At 45.6% G+C, this 24171-nt stretch overlaps 1 long non-coding RNA gene across 1 annotated transcript; it reads right to left on the bottom strand.

The window, feature by feature from the left end:
- Positions 1 to 3812: 3812 nt before the first annotated feature.
- On the bottom strand, positions 3813 to 15789 carry LOC144134932 (uncharacterized). Its single transcript, XR_013315305.1, has 3 exons — positions 15710 to 15789; positions 11969 to 12059; positions 3813 to 3921 (listed from the first exon to the last, which is right to left on the bottom strand). It is a non-coding gene; the product is annotated as an uncharacterized LOC144134932 (long non-coding RNA).
- Positions 15790 to 24171: the final 8382 nt, after the last annotated feature.

Here is a 24171-nt window from a genome sequence, read left to right as displayed (position 1 = left end):
CTTGCGCCACAGCATCAAAAACAATGTAGCTTTCTCTAAATGTGATAACGATACTTACTTAATCAGGCATTTCGTGGTATTTCAGCGTTAGTATCCAGAAGCTGTACATAGACTACGAGAAACGCCGTAATAGAGCCGAGGTTACTTTGGACCATTTGCAGCAGTTAACGTGCGTCGATAACGAAACGCAAACAGGTGACTTCTGTATTAGACGTGCACCGAATAAGGCCGCTCCAACCGTGGTTACAGCCAGCCACCTTGTGATAAGCAACCGGAAAGGACAGGTATGACCAGCTGGAAGTCTTAATTACAACAGGGTGCACCCCATACAAAAAGAGCCTATCGGTGTCTATGGAAAAAATTTATAGAAAACTGTGTCGGCCTATGGCATTTTATGATGATCTATACATATCCGGAGAAGTGTCTGTCGCCAGTGATTGAAAGGTCTATGCCATTGTGCTATAGTTTCGAAACAATACAGCTTTGTTTAGATTTAAAAGGAAAGTATGTCCGCGTGAAACTGCAGTTAAAGACGGCCACAAGAAAAGCTATAGCTATTTGGGCCAATTACGTAAAGCCGGCCACAGAATAGTTTTGCACGGGAGGAGTGATACTTAAATGCTCAAGGATTGGACTTCATTATTCAAATCACTATCTTCAAATAACAGTGAGTATTCGTGCAAACATCTTGCATAGGCGAGGCTATATCAGAGAAAGCACGCGAAACCTCGATCACTGAAGCTTAGTACTCCATACGTGCAGCAACCGCAATGTTTAAGACAGCGTGAACAGTCTACAGCTGCTAAATTTTTTCATGGCCGAACTTCGTTTCTGCCATCGACATCCCACTTAATCCCTGCAATCTTGGTTAGAAGCCGAGGAAGGGAGCTGAAAGGCAACTTTCCAAAATTCTTCTCTTGCATAGAAAGTTCTCATGCAAGGACTTCAGCGGTAGCCTAGTGGTTCGAGTGTCCGCCTCTTATGTGGGAGATGTGAGGTCTCATGCCGTACCTGTCGCCACGAACTGCAGTGTGGTACACACGGATTCTCCTGACGGTAGGAACTTTGCCTTGCGGGGGGCTGTTGGTTTTCGAGGGGAAATGTTTAGGCAAATATATCATGTCTTTGACCCCATCGCGAAAAAAAAAGCACGTCAGCCATTACGCTCCATGGCCAAGGTTCCCTTGCGCCACTCTTATCAATGCATCATCGTTTGTGCTTGAAGAAACAACGCTCTTCAGCCTCTTTCTCACTGTGGACGACTTGCTGAAGGAACTGGCGAGGCACTGCTGGATGCGTCTCCACTGGGAGAAGGCGAGAACGCTGCTTCTTCTGGGGAGCAGTTGCCAGCTGGAGAGTGCCGGCTATCGTCAGACGGCGTGCCTGCAGAATTCAGGAAATAAAAAATTATCCGCAGTGCCGGAAACGACGGGTGAACTCTTACCCCGGGCAGCAGCTTGGGAGGAAAAGAATTTTTAAAACATCATCATGCTTGTGGGATGACGTTGACAGCAGCATATCATCTAGCGGATACGTTTGTCCTACTTTGACAGTAATTTTTGAGGATGTAGTTCTTGCTATGCTTTATGAAACCGAAAGCATTGTATTTATTTTTTATACATAAAAGTGATTGTTATTTATACGTAGTTATGGCTAAAGTGACTTTCACAAGAAATCATGAAGTGCCCAAGCGATTTCCTTAGCGTACGTTATGAAATGAAGATGAGGTGGACCAAGTGGCGCTTCATCTAAGACGTCTTTTATGAAAGAATCACCCAGAATCACCCAGAGAAGGAATTCCCGAATTTGAAGGAAGTTTGGAAATTCAGTCGAGCCTAAAAGATTATAAACGAATGCCTCAAAGCGCTCGGTCCAACTTTCATAGGCAGTTAACGTCCCTTATTGCTAAAAGACTTAATGCTTTTCAAGCGACTTAGTTAGCAAAGCTTTCATAAGCACCGCTGAATGGTCTTTGTAGTGAACATCGGTTCTTCCAGGCGGGTGCCTTCATACCCAACAATTCTGGGCAAAAGCATTTTTGAGCGGGAAATCGTTTATGAAGGCAACATATCCGCAGATCACCCGACAGCATTCTTGCATATATTTTTTCTATCCACGTTTTTGCTATCGTCAAAAGGATTCCACATTGGTTTTCTATGGCAGTCGTAACTCTTCGACGCGATCGATGGAAACACTTTAAAAGAAAGGTTTGGCTACGTATCAGAATAGTGGACCATTAACTTCAATATGTTCATGAGAGTGTCTTACAATTTTCCCATTTACAAACCTTTTTTTCCCGAGAATGCTGGACATGATGGGGTGTGAAGAAACAAAGCAAGCACGCAAGGGTGAATCAAGGCCATTACCGACAGAAATGTTGGTGCCGTCCTCTTGTAGAATATCACCGCTGCTGACGCAGTGGTCAGACTCCGGGCCGGGAGACTGCTCTCCACTTTTAGGCGTCGTCGCTGCCGACTGGCTGCGCGCATGGTCGATTTTGTCACAGGGTGATGCCTGTGAGTTGAATTCGGCTTGAGCGATTGGTAGAACTAAAAACGAAAGCTGATAATTGTCTTGGTATGATAATGTCTCGCCTCAAGTGGCGAGGAAATTACGGATTTTCAGGAGACCAGTTAAGTATTTGTCAATTATGCGGCCCTGAATGAAGTATTTAGTCATCTGCACTGTTAATGCGCCTGTAATCCATCGCTGTGTAATGAGTTTCAGCCGAGCATTTATTCTACTCACGGACATCTTATTGAGTACTGCAGGAAAGTATACGTAAGCGATTATTTGAATAGGCAGTGGCGTAGGATTCCAAGGTTAGACTACTCGTTATCTTATACCAAAATTTCTGGTCAGCTCTCCTGCGCTGCTCATGGAAAAGCTTCCCTGTAGAATATATCTGATCCCTCTTGCAGCTGCACAAGTCATTATTAGCAGTTTTGTGTATGTAACTCATGCCGGCCGTGAAGTCCATCATGTTTTATCCCATTCTAATAGCGAAGAAACGTCAGAGGATCAAGTAGACATAAAGCTTGTTTTCACCGAATTGTTGTCGCCTTATATCAAAGACCTGAATTGCACAGTTCCAATTTTACAGCTAATGCTAGGGAATCATCACTCATATGAAGCCCTTGATTTCATGAAAGCCATTTTTTGCAGCGATAGATCTTTCAAGTAAACTTGCGTCCATTGAACTGAACGTGTCAGTTTGCGATGTTCTGAAGGTATCAACTGTTTTTGTATCATGAAGAGAATTCGTTGGTTATCGATGGCTGGGTGGAGAAGAATGAATGAAAACAAGTTTTCAGTCACTAGTCACCAATAGAAGAACTTGGCCAGGAGCGCAGCATTAGGGGAGAAAGAAACATTCAACACAGCCTTGCAAGAGCGATAATATCCCGCTTTCAGGTAGAACTGATGGGAACGACTCTGTGATGTAGTGACAAGTATACAGTACAACGTTCTATAAAACAAGCACATGAATTCTACGAAGCAGCAGACTTGAAAAAGCAATTTGCGAAATGAGAGCCTACGTTCATTTACCTATTCATATACAAACAGACATTGAAAACCGTCGAATACTTGATATGAGCACGAACAGAGACAGGGTCGAGGTGTCTAATATAAATTTTTTAGGGTCCGAATATTCAAGGCGCAATTGGACTTACTAGAGCACTAACTAAGCGCGACACGACGGTCTTGCTTCAGCCAGGGGACGGAAGCGGGTGACATTGAGTTCAGAAGAAGGAAGAGAGGTTCACCTCGGGCGATGGCGTTGGAGGAGGAAAGAGGGAATTGGGACGGCGGATAAAACGTGGTGCAGGGCGCACCGGCGATGTGGGCGCTGGTATGGTGTCGGTGGACATCACGGCCACCACGTTGGGCTCCGATGGGACCCATCCTTCGCGGTACACCCTGTTGACGGTGGAACGCAGATAGTTCGACAGTGAACTGCTAATATGCAGTATCTGCACCTCAATGCAATTGGCGCTGATAGAGGACAGCGACGTAGCGGTCCATCGCATCTCCTGAGCGCAAAAGACAATCACCCCTACTGCGTCTTTAGGTAGATAGTAATTCAAATGTTTGCAGTTTTTCCACCAGGCTCAGCATTCTGTGTTGACAGAAGCCGCAAATCGATGTTGCAGGCGAAAGGTATGTACAAGACTTTCTGCGTGGTTAGCACGTTGCTGTCGTTGTCACAATATATCGGCACCAAAAAATTCGCGTACTCAGCTACAGGCCGATCATAACATCATTGCTGTGTGGCAGCGAGCGAGCGTGAATTAGAGAAGTCTGTCTTGTCTGCTCATGCGACTCAGTCACTGAGATTGCTGAGTCATCACGATCAGCCTAAATAGGTCCATTGCAGGACGAAGGCGGCTCTCACATCCTTTCAGGTCACTCTGTTCTGTGCGCGTGGCGCGACCTTACCTCCGCAAAGTGCCTAATTTCATCCGCGCACTTGACTTTCACCCGCCCTCTACTACGCTTGCCTTCTCTTGGAATACATTGTTACCCCAGAGGGCTATTGCTATCTTGCCTTCACATTACATGCTCTGCCAATGTGCATTTCGTCTTGATTTCTACTACACTCACTTTAAACACGAATACTTCTCTACGGGAGTAAAAGCGGAGGAAGCTGTCCTCTAGCGCACTCCATTTTATAAAAGGGAGTGTGACAACTCCCCTTATATACTACCCTTTATATACAACTCCCATTTTTTATAAAAGGAAGGGGGATAACTTACTCTCTTTTTACTGTCTTCTGTTCAGAGCGCGGGATGTCCTTAACTCATGTTTGTTCCCTGGCACGTTATGCAAGGGTGTGCGCTAGAGGACAACTTACTAATGAAGGGTGGTAATTTGGACCTATTTAAAAACGCATGGACGACAAAAGGACACAACGCATGGACACAAGTCAGCGCTTGTGTTTGTCTTTCTTCTGTCGTCCATGCGTTTTTTGCGCTGCATATTTTTCTCTTCGACAACTTATTACCCTTTTACTCCTTTCTGTTTAGAGTGCAAGACGTCCTTAACTCGTGTTTGTTTCCTTGCACGTTCGGTTGTTAAAATTGACAATGAGGAGAAATTTGAATTCACGTGTGTCAATAGACTACGCCATTCGGAGGACACAGCGGGCACTGTGAAAGAAAACGGAGCGTTTGTAAGCCTGAAAAGACCGAAAACGACGCACAGGTATCGTCACCCCTGTGAGATTTCGTAAGTAAACGGCGTGCGTCGACATCGAATTCAGTCTCTGATCAGAGAGGCCACGCTGAACAGCCAATCACTTCAAAGCGGCGGCTATCAAATCTTACCAGTATGGACTCCACAAGTTTTCAATCAAGCAGCAGGAAAAGCTTTAAATTTAGGGTTTTAAAGAAGTGGTTGTTTTTCTGCCAGACAAGCTTTAACATGCCATTAAAAAGGCAGAAAATCAGTTACCACCGATAATATTAATTAGGGGAACTCTTCTGACGGACAAGCCTTAACATGCTATTAAAGAGGCAGAAAACCAGTTAACACCGATAACAATAATTAGGTAAAGTCTTTTGTGTGCTTTCTACGTAACACCTAGCATTTTGATTTCAATGTTTCGCTGCAGCCGTCAACTTTACTTTAAGACCTTTCATTAGCCCCCAAACCTCCGCCCCATAGGTGATACTGACAGTACACATCTGTTGTATACGATCTTTAAGGATACTGGTGACCTGCAATTCATTACCAGGCAGTGCCTACCAAACGTAATCCACCCTACTTCTATTCTTCTAGTTATTTCAACTTCGTGGTCCGGTGCAGCCTATATTAGTATACTGCACTTTTCCAATAATATTGCACATTACTTCAGACTGCATTGCATTAATTTGGAGACACACCTCCCACTTTGCCTGTACAGCTCCGCGACCGTGCTTTGCAACTCGTCCTCTGAGTTACTGAGCAAGGCAATGTCATAGCCAAATCGCAGATTACTAAGGTATTCTCTATTGACTATCATCACCAGCGCTTCCACTCACATCTCTGAATATGTCATTTAAATAGGCGGCGAGTAGTACTGAACAGATCATGTCTCTGCCTTATTATTATCCTTCCAAACCATTACTACTATTACCACCTTCTCAGTGGGGAAAATTGTGACTGCGCAGCCGGCATAGACAATTTCCAGTACCTTTACGTATTCCCCTTGGACATCCTGGTTCCGCAAAGCCTGCATCACTATTGTGGTTAGGAGTAAAATGCTTTCTCGTTATCTATGAAGGCGATGTACAGTCTTGATCCAAAGTCTTAAGGCCAAAGGCTTTTCTCTTCAGCCGCATAACAGAGCCATTAAGACACTATTAGAGACCGGATGACCTTGAAATGGCAGCAGAAGGTTTCTTCTTGCGGTAGAGAAGCTTCCTGCTTGACATGTGTTTTGAATGATCAGTTGCACGCCGCATTTTAGGAAGATTCATTTCGCTGTAGCGGAACGCTGTGGCCTTAAGGCTTGACCAAGACTGTACCTGCATTGCGCGGCATTACCGGGCAATTTATGTGATACTTTTGGGCGATTTATAATTTGCGCAGTTATTGCTCTTTTAAGATAGCTGCGGCCACGCCATCGAATCAAACTTGCTAATTTTATGTGGCCAAATAATGCTGTCGAGTAATCAACTTAACTATCATAGCATATCAAAGCCATTCTTTCAAGGCTATTACATGTCCCGACTATGTCGACATTTCGCTTCTGGTGTCTAGCAATGTATAGCACCTTGTTTTTGGTTAGTAACGAATACCTCTTTTTGCATCTCAGGGGTACTCCCGGCAAATTCGTTTTCCGTAGTTTGATGGAAAGGATAATGAGAACGTTAGCTTTGTATATTCACAGTAGGCTGTAACGTAAAATTTAACAATGAGATGCGCGGTCTTCGCTAAATTCATACTTCCACTCTTAAATCTTTTGAGGATAATCGTAAGACATGGCGTCACGTTTCAAGTATGCGTTAACCTTTTTCACTTCAGGCTATAAGACACTTGTCACACGGGCACTCCTAACCGCGGTTATCGAAACCGTGGTTACCGCAAACCGTAGTTGCTGCTGTTCACACGGCAGAACCGACCAAGGTTAGCCCGCTAAAAGCAGTTAGCACAAACCGAGCTTGGCAACCTCGCTTTCGTCGCTCAAACCGTAAACATGGCGGCGCCCATGCCAGTGTCATGCGTTTCGAGTCAACAGTCTCGGGCTGATATGAAGAGAGTGTCGTGGTCGCACCATGTGACGATGACATTAATATGGCTTTGGGAGGAAAACTTGCCTTCTCTGCGTGCGTGCACGAGAAACGCGCGTATTTACGCTTCGATTTCAGCGGAGCTGAGTGCTGGGCTTCACGGCGAGGGGCCGTATACCTCCAAGCAGGTCCGCCAAAAAATAGATAACCTGCATAAAAAGTATCGGTAAGTAAAGTTGCAATCTCTATGCATGCTGCTTTCGAGTGCTGGTCTGTGGTTTGAACGCTGCGTAGCGGCATGCAGCCGTGAGGGGGCTGTAGTTTAGTGTGAGCTTTGTGTGGTTCACCACAACAACAACAAAAGAAAAACGTGAGGCCTAGGCTCCGCTTGATGCACGAGAAATTGCGATCCATGTTTCTTTTCGTTTAAGACACATGACTGGTGTGTACCTGTTCCAACTTGACACCCGCAGTGCTAATGTAATTACGCTGCTGTTGCGTCACCAACAGTGCGCTGTCATTGCCACTGTCGTCGCATCTTTTCGCTACGTTCACAGTTTCACTGAAATTCCACATGCCAGCTGAGCATTGGTTTGATTTTATACGGCAGATACATTCATTTACTGAAGGTTTTTTTTTTCAGTGAAATGGCAGTTTTGGATTTTTTTTATTTGCATCTGTGCAGTAGTGGTAATTCTTATTACAGGAAGATCAAGCGCACTGGCACCACCACCGGCTCAGGCGGACAAGACTGGCCGTTCTATTGGCACCTCCACCGGTTTCTGGGATCGCTCCCAATGAATGATGAGATGTTGATTGAAGAAAATGTGGAGGTAGGCTGTGATTTACATTTCCTCAAATAGCATGCTAAAGGGTCATTTCGCACGCTGTTGTAACAAATGCAGATTACAAAACTAGATTGTGGGTTTAAGATTGTATGAGCTGTTTACATGCTAAGGTCAGCGAGTTTTTATTGTAAACACATAGTCGTTGACAAGGGTAGACGTGCGGGCTAGTTGACGGCTTATGCTTCTTTGAACAGTGAGAAAGACTGACGCAGACAGGACACACACACAGCGTAAACTTTAAGCTATGTTTATTCTTGAAATCGACATGTGTAAACACATGGCTTGATGTGCTCGAGATGGCAAACAGGTACAAGGCGGAAGAAAAATGATCCTAATCGTGTTTTCCGCGCCTTGCCAACTACGAAAGTTCTTTGCCTGGTAAAGCAAGAGATCAGCCGGAGCTGTGATATAAGACACTGTCGTGTCCCATTAATATGATAGCCACTAATATGAACAACTTGAGATATAGTGTTTTATTGGGTACCAAACGTCTTCAATGTATTAGGAGCCTGGTAATATGGAAACTCATTTGCATGGATATGGAGGGTGGAAAGGCTCGGAACCCATTTTGGTCCATGTATTTTAGTTGTGTTAACATGTACAGCAACATAAAGGAAACACTGCTGATCCAGCTATGCATTTCTTGTTTTCACCGCAGAACAGAACTGAAATGCAGTGCAAAAGTGCAAATGAAGGATTATTTTTCGTTTTATGCTTAATGAGGGCCAAGCTACTCTTGACATTCCTTTCCGTTCGCCCATTGCTTGCAGCTTTTACTGAATTGAAACCCATATTTTACAGCTGTCAGCAAAATGGGCATAGATATGTACTTGTGGATAGTGGAGAGAGAATGTTTGCTGTGGGAAAGACATCATCATGCCTGCAAATGCCCTTGTGCCTTTCATTGATTGATAGGCACAAGGCATAGTATACTTGAAAAAAAAAAGGACAAGTTATGTCACACCTCAAGAATGGAAGGCCAGATGCGACAGTGTTAATGTCTTTGCCTAGCCGCTGCATCGGCCTCTGTGTTTCCAAGAAATTTTATATTATTTTCAACACCATTGGCCGGCCAACGCCATTACAGGTACAACATACGTATTGTGGAGCATAACATAACAGGAATGCAGGCAATAGATTTCAGTGCCAATTCTTTATTAGATGTAGTTGGAACTTAAGAAGGCTATTAACACACTCATTCTGCATGAGCATTTTGTGCTCACGTGCAGTGTCAATATTTTTTCATTTGTAATGCAGTGAGTTTGTACACTCAACACCAGTTATGGGTGCAAGAGAGCACTATAAAGTTGATTCTTGCCTCCAGTAAGTATTGCACAGCATAGCAAGAATTGCATCCTAGGAACAATGCTATATGTTATGGGGTTGTCTTGTGCAGGTGCCAGTGGTGGCTGAAATGCCTGAGGATGCGGAGCTCTTGTCATGGGGAAGAGTCGCATTTACTAAAAATGATGTAACTGCAAGTGAGGCTTTGATAGGAAATGAGGAGACCAGCAGGTTGAATACCACTGCTGCTGACGTAAGCAATAGAGCACTGAGCAGCTCTGCTGACCCTGGGCCAAGCAGCGTTTCCCCAGCCAGTGCCCGGCCCACCATCACATGTGCAGACAAGGCCAGAAAGAGACAGTCGTCATCTGCAGTGCAGCAACTGCTACACTTTCATAGCGAACAGTCAAACAGAGCTTTAAAGGCAGCCAAAAAAAGTAGAAAACTACAAAAGAAAGTAGTGGAGCTCCTGCAGGAGTCCAACAACATTCAAAACAAAATGGTTGACATGATGGGGGACTTCTTGGCCGAAAAAAAGAAATAAAAACAAATGTGCACATTATCATCATCTTGTGATGTTGTGTCATGCTTGTTTTGTGCAACAGTGCACCACTGAGCGTACTGCACATTAATTTCATGCATAAAATCCAGTCTTCTATCGCAACACACAACACTGATTGCATATTTCAATTTGAAGCAGCAATGTGTTTTGCTAAGGCATCCCGAACTGCCACCCCTGGTGCATCACATCGGCTGCTGGTGCATACTGGCTGAGGGCGCCGCTGCTCTTCAGCCTGAGCTGCATCAAGCCAAGCCACATCACAACGATCGGACATCTGCTCACATATATTGTGAAGTACGCAGGCAGCACGAATGGCAGTGGTCACGTTGTGTATGTCGCACTCTAGTCCTTTCAACAGCATGCGGAACCGGGCCTTCAATCTTCCGAACACATTTTCCACAACGCGCCTTGCAGATGAAAGGTGATAGTTAAATGACTGTGTCGGAGATCCTAGTGCACCCGGCTGCAAGTAAGGCTTCATCATGTGTGTCTGGAGAGGAAACGCTTGGTCGGCGAGCAGGACAGGCCCAACTGGCACGTCATCAAGAATTTTTACTTCTCTGCTGAACAGCTCGCTGCTCAACAGTTGCGGGAGCCTTGAGACTTGAAATACACCAGCGTCGTGATTCCTACCTGGCGCACCAGCATTGACGTACAGCAATCTGTACTTGTGATTGGCCACTGCCAGAAGAATGACACTATACCATCCTTTGTAGTTGAAGTAGTCGACTGCGTTTTCTTTAGGTGGGCACGCATCGATGTGGCATCCATCTAGGGCGCCTACGCCTGGCGGAAATCCAGTCACTGCAGCAAACTGGCACATGTGCTCGGCCAACTCGTGAGCTCTCGGGAACATCACAAACTTCGGTTCCAATAACAGCACAACAGCATGGCAGAATTTCCAGAAAATTTCGTTTACTGTGGACCTGCCCACACCGAAAGCGTTGCTGACGCTTCTGTCTTCGCCCGACGTGGCAAGACAGTAAAGGCCGATTGCAACACGTTTGTGCAGCGGTACAGCCTTTCGCATGTTTGTGTCTTGTCTTCTCACGCTCTCGCATGCGGTCAAAATGTACCTAAATGTACTGCGAGTCACCCGGAAATGCGTCCTGAATTCGCTGCCTGGAAGATGAGGCACCGTCGTCTCGTACCAAGAGTTCCCTCTCGGGTACGCCCACAGCCTCCGCTCGCGTGGACATAATTGCACAATAGCAGCCTCGAGCTGGCGGCACCTCATCTCCGCACATCGTCGCTGCTCCTCCGTTCGCTCAATTTCGGCTAGGAGCGCTATAAGCTGAACACGCTGGCGCTGAAGGGCAGCCTGTTGCATCGTAAACATTAGCCAGAATTCATCTTCACGCTGTAGATTTTCGGAAGCCGGTTCGCTCGCAGCCATCGTAGGCGCTGCGATCCCGTTGCGTCTGGATAATAGCGTCTGCTGCTCGAATCCTGTGGGCACAAGCAACGATGCACGCAAAAATGAACTCGTACAAACCACGCAGGTACTGCGAGGGTCGTGAGCGGAAATGCGGGAGAGCCGGCGGTAGTTGGCAACTATAATGTCTACAAAGCCGACTAGACCCAGTGTTAAAAGACTGCGCTTAATAAACGGCGTCATATTGAAGTTCATGCACACTGAAGTTACCTGCAGCTGCTACACACGCATATTCAAGCAAATAAAAATGCCGCAAATTGCTATTAAGCAATTTTTCAGAAACAAATACTGCAAATGTTGTAATTTTAGTTATGTCGAAGTGGGAAACACGTGATCATGGTCAAGTCGTCGAGTGGTGGGACTAATTTCTGTATGGCAGGGTTGGTTTGACGGTTTTCTTAAACCGCGGTTTAATCGTCTAACCGCAGTTAAGCGTAACCGCGGTTACAATGCCCGTGTGACAAGGGTATAACAATCTGGTAATTCCGGTGTGCTTTAATTGGATTTCTATTCAGTGTGATTTGAACATATATATTCGAACACATATCCCACTACATTTAAGAAAGAGTGGAAATATCTCCGAAGTGATCTTCCTTTCGAGTACGTAATAAAAGGAGTCAGTTACCGATGGTAGAGGTAGGCAAACCCCAGCAACGCTGCGAGTGACAGCATGACGAGGGACACCACGACCGAGGTACGACGGCCATACCCGGGAGCTGCGTGTTCGGGCGAGGAATGTTGTTACAGCGGCATCAGGAGCAACCTCCACAAAGGGCATTCCTCTGCTAATCAGCCATTAGCAACTAAGAAAAGTTATTCACCGTTTTCACTGCGACAAATTGTATACTGGAATGGCGCTTCCACGAGCTAATCCGGTTTCCACCTTGTCTAAATGCAACGCCCAAAGTCGATTGTTAAATACGTGCCTGACTTTCGGTCTATCCTAACTGTTCACAGAACCCAATCGCATCACTGACCACTCATTAATTATTCTGGACCTCATTTTAACAACCAATGCCGATATCTTTTCTCCACTTACCTTTCTTCTCTCCCCTAGCGATCACGCTGTTATCTGCGGCTCTCAACACTGCAGTGCACTTAGAAGCATAAAAAATAAGAGAACCTTAACACTCTATGATAAAGGTGATTATGTACGTATGAATGATGAGATAGCACCGTTTTATGAAGCTTACGCAGCCAGTCATCAAGAGCGTCTTGTCTGAACTAACTGGCAACTTTTAAAAACAGAAATGCTACGTCTAATCACTAAATACATGAACACTATTTGAATAACTGAGCGTGCGAAGTCGCCATGGTTCAACTCAGTACTAAAACGTTTGAACAACAAGAAAAAAAGGACTTTTGTACATTCAGACAACGACAGTGCATAGACTAATATTTTTGCGTGCATAACGAGTACAAGAAATCGTTAAATGCTTCCGAACACAACTCTTTCAAAAACACTCTGCCCTGTATGTTTCGTTACGACCGAAAAAAATTTGCGATAACCATCAATCCTTCTGTTTCAACCAATAATTCTTTTTCTCGTGCCGATGGCTGCAATGTACCTGAACACAATGTTGCTCATGTGCTAAATGATGCATTTTGTGCTGTCTTCAGTAATGAGTCCCTTGTAAACCTAGCATTGGCACCGGAATATGCTCATCCTCAAATGTATCCTATAACCTCAACCCCAGTGGTATATCCATCATTGATACTCTAAAGAATTCTTCCTCGGCTGGAACATATGGAATTAATGCTTAAGTTCTTAAAAATGCTAAACATGTCAGTAGCTTTCTTTTGTAGCTCATATTTCAGCAGTCGCTAACTTGTGGTACCATTCGCGTTGACTGGAGGATTGGGAACGTCGTTCCTGCCTTCAAGAAGAGTACCGCTCATGCCCCAGTAAATACCGACCGATATCTATCGCAAGCATTTGTTCGAAAATTATGGAACGTATTATTCATTCTAGGGTTGCAACGTTCTCATCACCCTAACCACATCGCTTCCGTCAAGGCCATTCTTGTGAATCTCAGCTTGCACTTTATTTTCGTTATATTCACCCCGGCCTTGACTTTAATGCACGGACTCCTTTATTTTAGGTTTTCAGGAAGCCTTTGGCAAAGTCCGGTATAAACTGTCAGGTTTTAACCTAGACACTTGTGTGCTCAACTGCATCAGCAATTTCCTAACTAATCGCCTCCAGTTTGTTGTCGCCAACTGCCATTCATCCAATCTCTCCCATGTCCAGTCAGGAGTTCCTCAAGGTGCTGTACTAGGCCCCCTACTTTTCCTGATTTATATTAAAACATCTAACATACGCCTGTTTGCCGATGATTTTGTGATATACCGTTTCATAAATAATCTGTTTTATGTTACTGTCCTATTGAACGATCTCATCAAAGTGCAAAAGTGGCGCGACACTTGGCTCATGAAACTAAATGTCAACAAAACCTATTTTCTATTTCCACCGCTGACGTAACTACTCATCTCCTAACTCTTTTACTGTTGTCCTGTAACTCAAATCGACACTACCAAGTACTTAGGTATTCAAATCTCCAGTGACATAACCTGGACAAGCCACATGACTCATATAGCTAACTCTGCCAATCGCGTCTCGGGTTACTTACGACGAAATATTGCTATAGCTCTTCCTCCAGTCAAGCTGATCGCTTATGCATCGCTCGTCAGACCTAAACTACAGTACGCACATTCTATATTCGATCCTCACCAAACCAATCTGTCTAATTTACTAGAATCTATTCAGAATCGTGCTTCGCGATTCATTCTTTCAAAGTACTCTTACCGCACCAATTTAACCTAACTGAAATCCCAACTAGAACATGATACTCTAGCATACCGCCGCAAACTAGCTCGCCTTTCTCATTATCATAAATGTTTTCACAGCTTACCATCCGACAACGTGTTCATCCGTCCAGCCCATCATTTATCCCGGCATAGTCATTCCAAAGCCGTCTACCCCCAGCGTGCCCATACCACAACATTCCAAAAATCATTTTTTCTCTGTACTGCCCTGTACTGAAACGACCTTCCCGGCCGCATCGCTTCTTTAAGAGATCTTCAACAATTCAAGACTACCATAACTGCCATAATGTAACTGCTTTATTCCTTGCCCACCCCTCATGCAATACTCCATAAGTAGGGCCTTTAAGGACCTAATAAATATATAAATGAATAAATAAATAGATAAATATAATATAGTGCAAAGGTGACAACAGCAGAAACGAAGACATACTCGGGCGCTATTTGCAATTAAACGTCAGTGTTCGTCTTCCTTTCTGGTGTTGAGTTCTTCGCGATAAATGAGATGTATGTGAAGTCAGAATGCCTACTAGCCCAGCAGTTAAGTCTCTTACAGAATGACATGCTTGGCAGAAAAAAAAATTCGAGAACAATATATAACCTTGCAGGTTCGCCCGAATATCGTAGGTTCTCAGGAAGCACAAAAACTCAAAAGGACGTCCTGAAACCACCAGGAGTGAGTAATATATTGTGCATTGTAATTCTTAGTTTAATATTATGTCTAACAAACAGGCTGCTCTCTAGCTTACGCGGGTATTCACCTCGCAATGTTCTGTTCTGAATAGCGTTTTGCTTCCTGACTACGAGCGATCCTTTATAAAATCTTTTAAAGCGCATCGGTATCTTTTCCTTCATGACATAGGGGGATGAATAGTTATATTTAATTGGTGCTATAGATCTGCAGATTACGAGTGTTTATATAGGAGTGCTATTTAATGTCTAAATTGGAGATGTACTGGAGATGTAGTGGCCCTTCGTCAGCCTCCATTTCTTTTGGAAATATTTGAACTTCTGGATGTGAAGAAATTGCACTACTTTGGTACATGATTCTAAAAAACAGCACTGGCACTTTTTTCTAGACGTGGTGAGCAACTGAGATCCTGAGTAGCGCTAATTAAATCATTTTTTTTTGCAGACATTATGCACGAAATAGGCACAGTGCAAGTAAGGCATTGTGCTTGAAGATTGCTGACTTTTACGCAGCTTCTACGATAAAAAAAAAGTATTACAGATCTGACGCGCCTTTTCTTCTGATAGGCTATTGCTAAACACTAAAAAGCATCTCATGCCGCCTACTGTTTTTCAATCACTTTTTGCACCACGTTGTCACCACCACCTAAATATTTTAAGGCGAGCTTACATGTGGACGGGTGTGCATAGAACAATAAACCTGGACATAGTATTTAACTCTCGCGTCCGCACGTGACATAATTCGTTCTTGTTCATTTGCTGCTGAGAGCCGTGGGCATTCCGTGCATATGCGTACGATTCGTAAGCGGTGTTCATCAAATACCAGGGAAGTGCCGACCAACGCGTGACTCACGTGGGTGGCATCGTCGGTCCTCGGTGAGCACGTAGGGCAGCGGACAGTAGCAGAGGAAGTCGACGCACTGCACGTTCGGGTTGTCGTGGCTGCACTCGGCGTTGCTCACGCACGACTCGTACAGGGATTTGGCTGCATGTTTTGAAAACGAAGCTTAATTGCCGAACGCAATCTTTGCTTACCAGCGACGAACAACGGATTCGCGTCTAGCACTTGTGGGGTCAAATGCTTCGTTAGTGAATACGGGCGGCAGATGAAAAAGTGGCTGCACAGGCAACATGGACACTGGCCGTGGCTTCCTTAAACTTATATTGGCCATTCTCCGCATTTAGTCATTGTGTGTTCGTGTGTCTGCCTGTCTGCCTGGCTGAAGCCAGTTTTGTGGCAGGCTGTGAGAAATTTCTCGCGAAAAGCAACCTTGATCGCAACGCAACGCAAGCAACAGAAGTCCCCCCGATGGCAGTACGTGCCACCGAAGGACAGTGGTGCATCGCTTGACTGCTGCACCACTGTGCCAGGAGTACTAGGAAGACTACCAGTTATCTATGAATTGAGATAACGACCAATTCCGCGTATATGGACATTAATCAATTATCGCTATCCGACCAATTTCCGTCCCTAAACGCTGGGTATGAACGCCAGGACCGAAGTGAAAACCGAACTGCTAGCGCACCCAATTCGAATTTGGCCTATAGTCGGATACGACTTAGTTCTGCAGGAAAGCTGCGCACACATTCAGGACCACCGCACAGAATTTTTTAATCACAGGAAGTAGTACGTTGTTAAAAAATTTTCTTCTTACCTAAACAAGGAGCTAGACACAAGAAAAAAAATATAAGCTCTAGAGTATTGTTACCTGGTACCGCCGCGTACCCACCGACGATACAATGGGCACAAACTTTCCCCTGGTGTGGTTCTCGGCTTATTTAGGGTGAAATGCTTGGGAAAGGGGGGTTTGGCCCCACCTTGAGTAGTCGAGAATGCCTTGTGCCATGGCACTCTTTGGCCGTAGATGCCCTTGGGCCATAAAAATCTATAATCATCACCAGTATTGTTATCTTGCTTGTTCAATATACTGACACACTAAAAAGATTTCATTTATCATTGTGATTGGCAAGCGGAGTAATACACTACACCGTGGACCGTGGCCCAGCGTTAGCGACAGCTGTTTTTTTAAGTCGTATCCTACTATAACTACGCTAAGCGGCCATCGTTTTTTTTGAAAGGTAAGCATTCTTTCATGCATTGGCTCACGCATGCGTCCCAAGGAAAACAAAGCAGTAAAGGTGTGAAAAAAAGTGCAAGTCAGCCCACTTTCAGTACAAATTGAGAAAAACAGGTTGCTGCGTGCCTTCCAGTATTAGTGAGTAATGACTTGTAAGAAACACATATTGGTATAAGGTACTTTTGTCTGCGTCGAGCATGTACTAAGAAATCGAAGCAGAAGTCAATGGCTTTCACTTTATTATTCTATGCTCCTGACTACTTATTCTCGAGTCTAAAAAGCGAATCACCTTCCTGCAATGAATTCACTGCAGGAATGAAGACGACAATTCTCTGGAGCCCGTATCGGCAATTACATGTGTCCGCAGTCATGCTGTTCAGAGCCTGTGCTGTCCCGTCCATTGCGTGGCATGCATTCCTAAAGGACTGCTTGATCTCGCTTGGAGCATAAGGTATGCTCCCAGCATTGAATTACGAGCAAAGTAATGAGCGACTAGTTATAATTGCAGCCTCGATATTTTTGAGCTTTGAGGTTTATGGATCATGGAATAAGGTACATGTATCATAGATTCTAGAGTATCCCGTCTGTCTTCGCGTTAGCACTGCTCAAAATTCAGCTTCCCAACACGGTCACGCGCTGCCATTTTTCCTTGAGAGTACAGGAAGTTTCTTTCTATTTTGATTCAGACGCAAACACATGAATGCTTTCTTAAAGAGACGGTTGTTGACGTAGCATCTTCTCTTTCATGCTGATTATTTGAATTGAATGACTTCCCCCGTTTCCACCCTTGAGACACTTACCACGGACACACCTGCCGACGCCGGCGTGGTGGACATAGATGGGAAGCGTCGGGGAGCACAGGCAGCGGGACACGCTTCCACTCCCAGATCTGACATTAGATGCATGAGAAGAAGTAGGTGAGGAAGCCTTATTACGGTTAACGCGCATCGTGAAATTAATAAACACAATAAGTTTTTGTCGACTATACAAAACTCTTTGGAAAGCAATGCATATACCTGTAGTGCTGAGGCAATCTGTATATCAGCGTTATGAAGAGCTTGAACCTGCGGCTCAAGTAAGCAGTACAGTGTGTACCTTCGAAGTAAGCCCTAAGTTCTCTTCATGAACCGTACGATCGTGAATGAATACAGCACTGAACAAAAATGTATAATAGCTTCAATTTTTTCGCATAAATTCTAAATAGCACGGATATAAAATACCTATTTGCTATTTCCGAAGATATTATAATGCAGTAATGCTCTCTTCGTCCGTTTGGAGTTTTTGGGGGCGTAACAGTCTGCCTTCAGCTCGTTTCTCTTGTTTTTTCATTCATGGGCGTTTCCTATTGCGTTGATTTTCCGTGTGTTCTAAGTTATTATTAATTTGCGGACATTTTCAGCTGACATATTCTGCGGTTACATGTTTTACTGCATATTCTTATACGCAATGTGTGGTCAGAATAACGCCATCAAGACTGTTCAAACAGCAGTTGTCTGCGGCCGGAACTAAGTGATGAATTACCAACAGATTTGAGAGCATTTCAGGCAAGCGCAGTCTATGTCATCACAACTTTTGAAGAGAAATAGGCTGAGAGGAGGTTTGGTTTCTCGATCTTCGCAGGAGACACGCGAAAACGACCAACCAAGTTGTTGAGAGATGTTTCTAAAGCGAGCCCTGAAAAAACTCGACTGACTGTTGAAACATTTCAGGAGATTGGACCCTATTGCCGCAAATCTTTGCAGTGTTTGTTTATTCATTCTTCACAGCTGCCGACACGCCGCCTTATCACTTTGTTTGCGATGCAAGACGCGAATAGATTTATCTCGATTGATCGCATCCAGGCAGAGCTGATTCTACGCTGTTCCAGAATGTTCTAGTAAATTTGCACGCTTTGTCTCGAAAGTTTGCTATTAGCTTTAAATTGAGCACGGCAGACAGCGGCGGGCATTCCTTTCGACGACCGCCTAGCACGCTTGTTGCTACGCCGCCGCCGAGTGATTCAGACCATTGTGGGCGCAAGTCAGCCCAAATAAAGAATTTAGTTTAGACGCCATTTTTCTTGTTGTTCTGCTCCCTGGATTGAATTCACCACTTCGTGACGTCCAATGGAGGTGATAAGAGGCCTTCCGTGTTACGGGCGCCCCCTTCAAGTCGTGACACCAGCCCTCTGCACATCGCACCGGAGGACGAGCCAGCGAGCCAGCGAGCAAACTGACGAAAGCAGACGTGCCATTTAAATAGGAAGCGCTGCAAGCACAAACCTTCAAAGAACTTCAGCGTCGTTTACAGTCCCCACCGATCCTCGCGCATGTTGATGAAAACTCCGACACTGAAGTTCATACCGACGCAAGCAGCGTGGGCCTAGGTGCCGTCCTCGTTCAAAAAAGCGACAGGCTGGACAAAGTCATCGCATACGCTAGCCGTTCCCGTTCCAAGGCCGAGGCTGACTATTCGACAACTGAGAAGGAGTGCCTTGCCACCATGTGGGCTACGTCGAAATACCGCCCCTACCTGTACGGACGACCGTTCAAGGTGGTCAGCGATCACCACGCCCTGTGCTGGCTCGCCAATTTGAAGGACCCCTCTGGCCGCCTCGCTCGATGGAGTCTGCGCCTCCAGGAGTTTAACGTCACCGTCGTTTACAAGTTTGGACGCAAGCACTCTGACGCCGATTGCCTCTCACGACCCCTGTAGATGCACCGCCGCCGGACGGCGATGAGGACGCCTTCTTGGGACCCATCAGCCCCAGCTCTTTTGGACAGCGTCAACGCTCGGACTCCGACCAAAAACACCTCATCGAGTACTTGGAAAGCAAGGTTGCTTCACCCCCGCCTCATTCAAGCGACGACTGTCTTCCTTCTGTGTACAGAATGATGTTCTCGTGAAGAACATCGCAGCGAACAAAACAGCCTACCTCTTTGTTGTACGTGCTTGTCTCCGCGTAGAAATTGTACCCGCTTCACATGACTCGGGTTTTTTTTTGCAGCGTCCGCCGCATTCCAGACAAGTATTGCTGGCACCGAGGGTCTGCTGATGTCGCACATTATGTAAAAACCTGCCGAGATTGTCAGCGACGAAAGACCCCTCCCACCCGACCAGCAGGATTTCTGAGCCCCATTGAACCCACCTCAAGGTATTGTCAGCAGATCGGCATGAGCTTGCATGACCCTTTGCCAAAGTCAACGTCTGGAAATAAGTGATCATCATAGCGACCGACTACCTGACCCTCTACGCCGAGGCAAAATCCCTGCCGAACGGAAGAGGAGCAGAAGTCGCCAAATTTTTTGTGGAGTGCATTCTTCTGCGACACGGCGCCCCCGATGTGCTCATCACGGACAGAGGAACCGCATTCGCGGCGGAACTAACGCAAGCCATCCTGCGTTACAGCCAAACCAGCCACCGGAGGACAACTGCATACCATCCGAAGATCAACGGGATGACCGAGCGCCTGAAAACAATCATCGCCGATATGCTCGCCATGTATGCCGATGCCGAAAATATGATCTGGGACACCATCCTGCCTAACGTCGTCTTCGCCTACAACACCGCAGTGCAGGAGACCACCCAGATGACCCCTTTTAGGATAGTCCATGGCACCGAGGCCATTACATCGCTAGACGCCATGCTGCCTAACGTTACCGAAGAAGAGAACGTCGACGTCGCCGCCTACCTTCAACGCACAGAAAAAGCAAGAATATTTGCCCGAGTACGGATCAAACGATGGCAAGACGGGCGAGTTGGTGATACACACTTAGGGGAAAATAGCGCAAAAGACGGGGACATGGGAAGAAAACAACAGGACCAGCGCTCAATGACCCGCAGCGGACCGACGCCAGATGCTACAACCTAAGAACACGCCACGCGGAATACAAGCCAAGAGACCAAGACTGGGTTTGGACACCCATTCGCCGCCGTGGATTGAGTGAAAAGCTTTTGCGCCGCTATTTCGGCCCGTACAAGGCTCTTCGTCGGCTAGGTGAACTGGATTATGAAGTCATCCGTGACACAATGACTGCATCCCGGCGAAGCCGCGTACGACAAGAAGTTGTCCATGTCGTCCGTCTAAAGCCATATTTTGCGCGCTAAAGGACGCTTTGTTTCCGCACTCTGTTTATTTTCGCGCGATCCGCTTTATTTGTTGCTAGTCGGCTTACTAATTTTAGTGCATCGGGTCGATGCTTTTTTGAAAGGGGAGCAATGCCACGAATCTTTGCAGTGTTTGTTTATTCATTCTTCAACGCTGCTGCCACGCCGCTTTATCGCTTTGTTTGCGATGCAAGACGCGACCAGATTTATCTCGATTGATCGCATCCAGGCAGAGCTGATTTTAGGTTGTTCCATAAAGTTCTAGTAACTAAGAACGTTTTATGTCGAAAGTTCGCTATCAGCTTTACATTGAGCACGGCCGACAGCACCGGCATTCTTCTCGACGACCTTAGAGAACGCTGGTTGCTATACGCCGCCGCCGAGCGATTCAGTCCTTTGTTTCCCTGTCGCTGTGCTCCCCGCACTGCAGCCACCACTTCGTGACACTATTATCGGGCTATACAGTAACTCCATGGACTGTGAGACACCATGTGGGATGTTCTGATGTAAGCTACAGGAGCTTAGCTCAAACCCCGCATATCTCTGAAAAAAAAATTGGATTTCCAGCATGATTTAGGTAAAGGAACACCCGAATTGGATAGACCGCAAATGGTAAAGAGTGATTTAATTAGATAATTTGAAGTTCTTGTCGCGCGGTAATGATGGGATTCAGTTGTATACGTCACCTCGAATGCAATTTATAGAGACCTAGTAGTAAGCCTATCCGTTAAACAACAAAGGTGAGAGCGTAATAGCACAGGGCTGGTTCTCCGCTCGTGGAGTTTGTCTGCTTGAGTGTAATCAAGGTACCATGAGCGAAGAGCTTGATTAGAACATTCTTGAAAAGCTCATACTTTCAGAGGCTTGCAAGAACCTGGGGTCTCAATGTGTGTCAAATGAATAACGATTTTATGCGCTTGTGAAAGACACGGATGAAGAGGAAGACGGTGGACCTGATGGAGTGGTCAAGCTATCCTACCGAGATTATTTGAATGAATACATTTGAGTAAGTGTCGTGCGTCGTCTGAGCGGCGAAAAAGCCAGCAGCTCCTAGCATGAAGTCGAGAAGCTGCTGCAAGAGTGGGGACCGTTGGCTAGACGTTCACTGAGAGGTTCCTGGACTCCATGCTTCGGCGGAATTTAGCGGTGATCGCCGGAAAAGGCTCGCGTGTGAAGTATTCCTGTCTTATGTTTTTGTAAAAAGGCATTCTTAAAATTGTTGCCTTATTTCGTAATAAAAAAAAAAACATTATCACCGATACCTTCACGCAGCGCAGAAAGGGGTTGTTCAGTAAACTTGCTGTGGGAACAAATAGTCTCTTATTGTAATGATAAACATTGGGTGCTATTGCGTAAAAAGTCTCCTGTTGTCATCCAAGCAGTCACGCACAAATTTTAGTGCGCTTAAGAAAGTTAAATGAAAAAACGAAATATAATATCTTTTTGAAGACTGCTGTATGCAAACACCGATGCAATATGTGTTCCGCGCTGACAAAAGTTGCACATGCGCTTGCACAGGCCATGGTAGGCTTTTTTAACGGCAGTAACCATGATGGTAGCAATTTTACGTGATTGACACACAAATTGCTTGAGTCTGTTATTTTCTGCTATTGAATATGATTCAAAGACGTGCTTTACACTAATATCATGCAAAGCAGCCACGACGTTGTGCCGACTGATTATGTTTTCGTGGCTAGAGTGTTAGGGGCGCTTTTGTAAAATTGCTTCAGCTCTGTCCACAGGGCCTTCAGAACGGACTTTCACAAGCCACACTATTTATGGCCGACTGAATATTGCACTGAACGCGACCAGTTAGCTTACGCTTCCCTCTCCGAAAAGAACATATCTTTTACAGTAACATCATTTTTGTTTACTACTGGTTTGCTTTATCTGCATGCGCTGTGAATAGTTACGCATGATAAAGATTGCAGAGAAATGCATCTGCATGCGGCGAGAAAACCTTCAGTGTACCCCTCGAGATGTCGGATGATCATATAATGTCGAACTGCTAATTATTTGGCTTATTAGATATTCAGTTTTTCATTTACCAATCGTCGCTGTTCATATTTGCGCTCATGCGTCGACATCAGAGGGTAACTGAAACGTAGTAGAAAAAAAAATAGTTTAGTTTGGGCAGAGTAAAACAACAAAAGTGATGCTGAAATTTTGCTTCTTTATTTTTAAGTTTTTGTAATTTAGAGGCCAAACGAGAGCTATAACTTTTTGCCAAGACGGCAACAGAACGGCACCAAATGCTTACAGCCATCGTTTTCTATGAAGTATTTACCGAATGATACAAATTCGGCAAATCTTAGGAATTTCTACAATAGAAGATTGGTGTGGTATCTGACGGTTTAACGTCCCAAAGCAACACAGGCTACGAGGGACGCAGTATTGAAGGGCTCCAGAAATTTCGACCACCTGGGGTTCTTTAAAGTGCGCTGACATCGCACAGTACACGGGCCTCTAGAATTTCGTCGCCATCGAAATTCAAACGCGGCGGCCGGGGTCGCGCCCGTGTCTTTCGGGTCAGAAGCCGAGAGTCTTAACCACTCATCCACTGCGGTAGACCCCTAGCGTAGAATAATCGTAACGGCAAACTCCACTCGAACAAAGCTGTGCGCCGCAAGGCTGTGTTTCGAACTTATTAATTTAGGTACTAATACATTACTTCTATTTTCTTCCGGTTAGCAGCGCAGGGCTGAGTCTGAAGTCGGCCTGCGCCGCCTACCACTGTTACCTTGTGCACACAAGTCCTTGGGCGCATTGGGCGTCGTGGGTGCAGGCACCACCGATGCCTGCACCCGCACTGCTCTCAAGTGTGTTCAAGGGCGAGGGAAGCTGCTGCTCCTGCCTGGGCTGCGGTACTTCCTCAGTGGGCTCTGCGAAAGGCCTGCGGCCAGGAATGGGTGGATTAGATCGCCACCGGTGCTGAAGATGAGGGCCGCCTTACTGCTCTGGACAGTCCAAGACCACTCACTCAAAGATTGGCTGCTGCGCCAGGGCCACTGGAAACAGAACCAGAAGAAGGCAGGCCATCGCTTGCAGTAGAACTCTTCTTCTTTCTCCTCTGTGGTTGCTGGTCCACCTCTCTCCCCTCTCTTCACTTCACAGGTAAGTATTTCGAACAACGGGCCCCCTAGACTTAGCC

The sequence above is a fragment of the Amblyomma americanum genome, chromosome 5, assembly GCF_052857255.1.
Source record: "Amblyomma americanum isolate KBUSLIRL-KWMA chromosome 5, ASM5285725v1, whole genome shotgun sequence".
NCBI lineage: Eukaryota > Metazoa > Arthropoda > Arachnida > Ixodida > Ixodidae > Amblyomma > Amblyomma americanum.
This window is presented reverse-complemented; position numbering and strand designations above follow the sequence as displayed.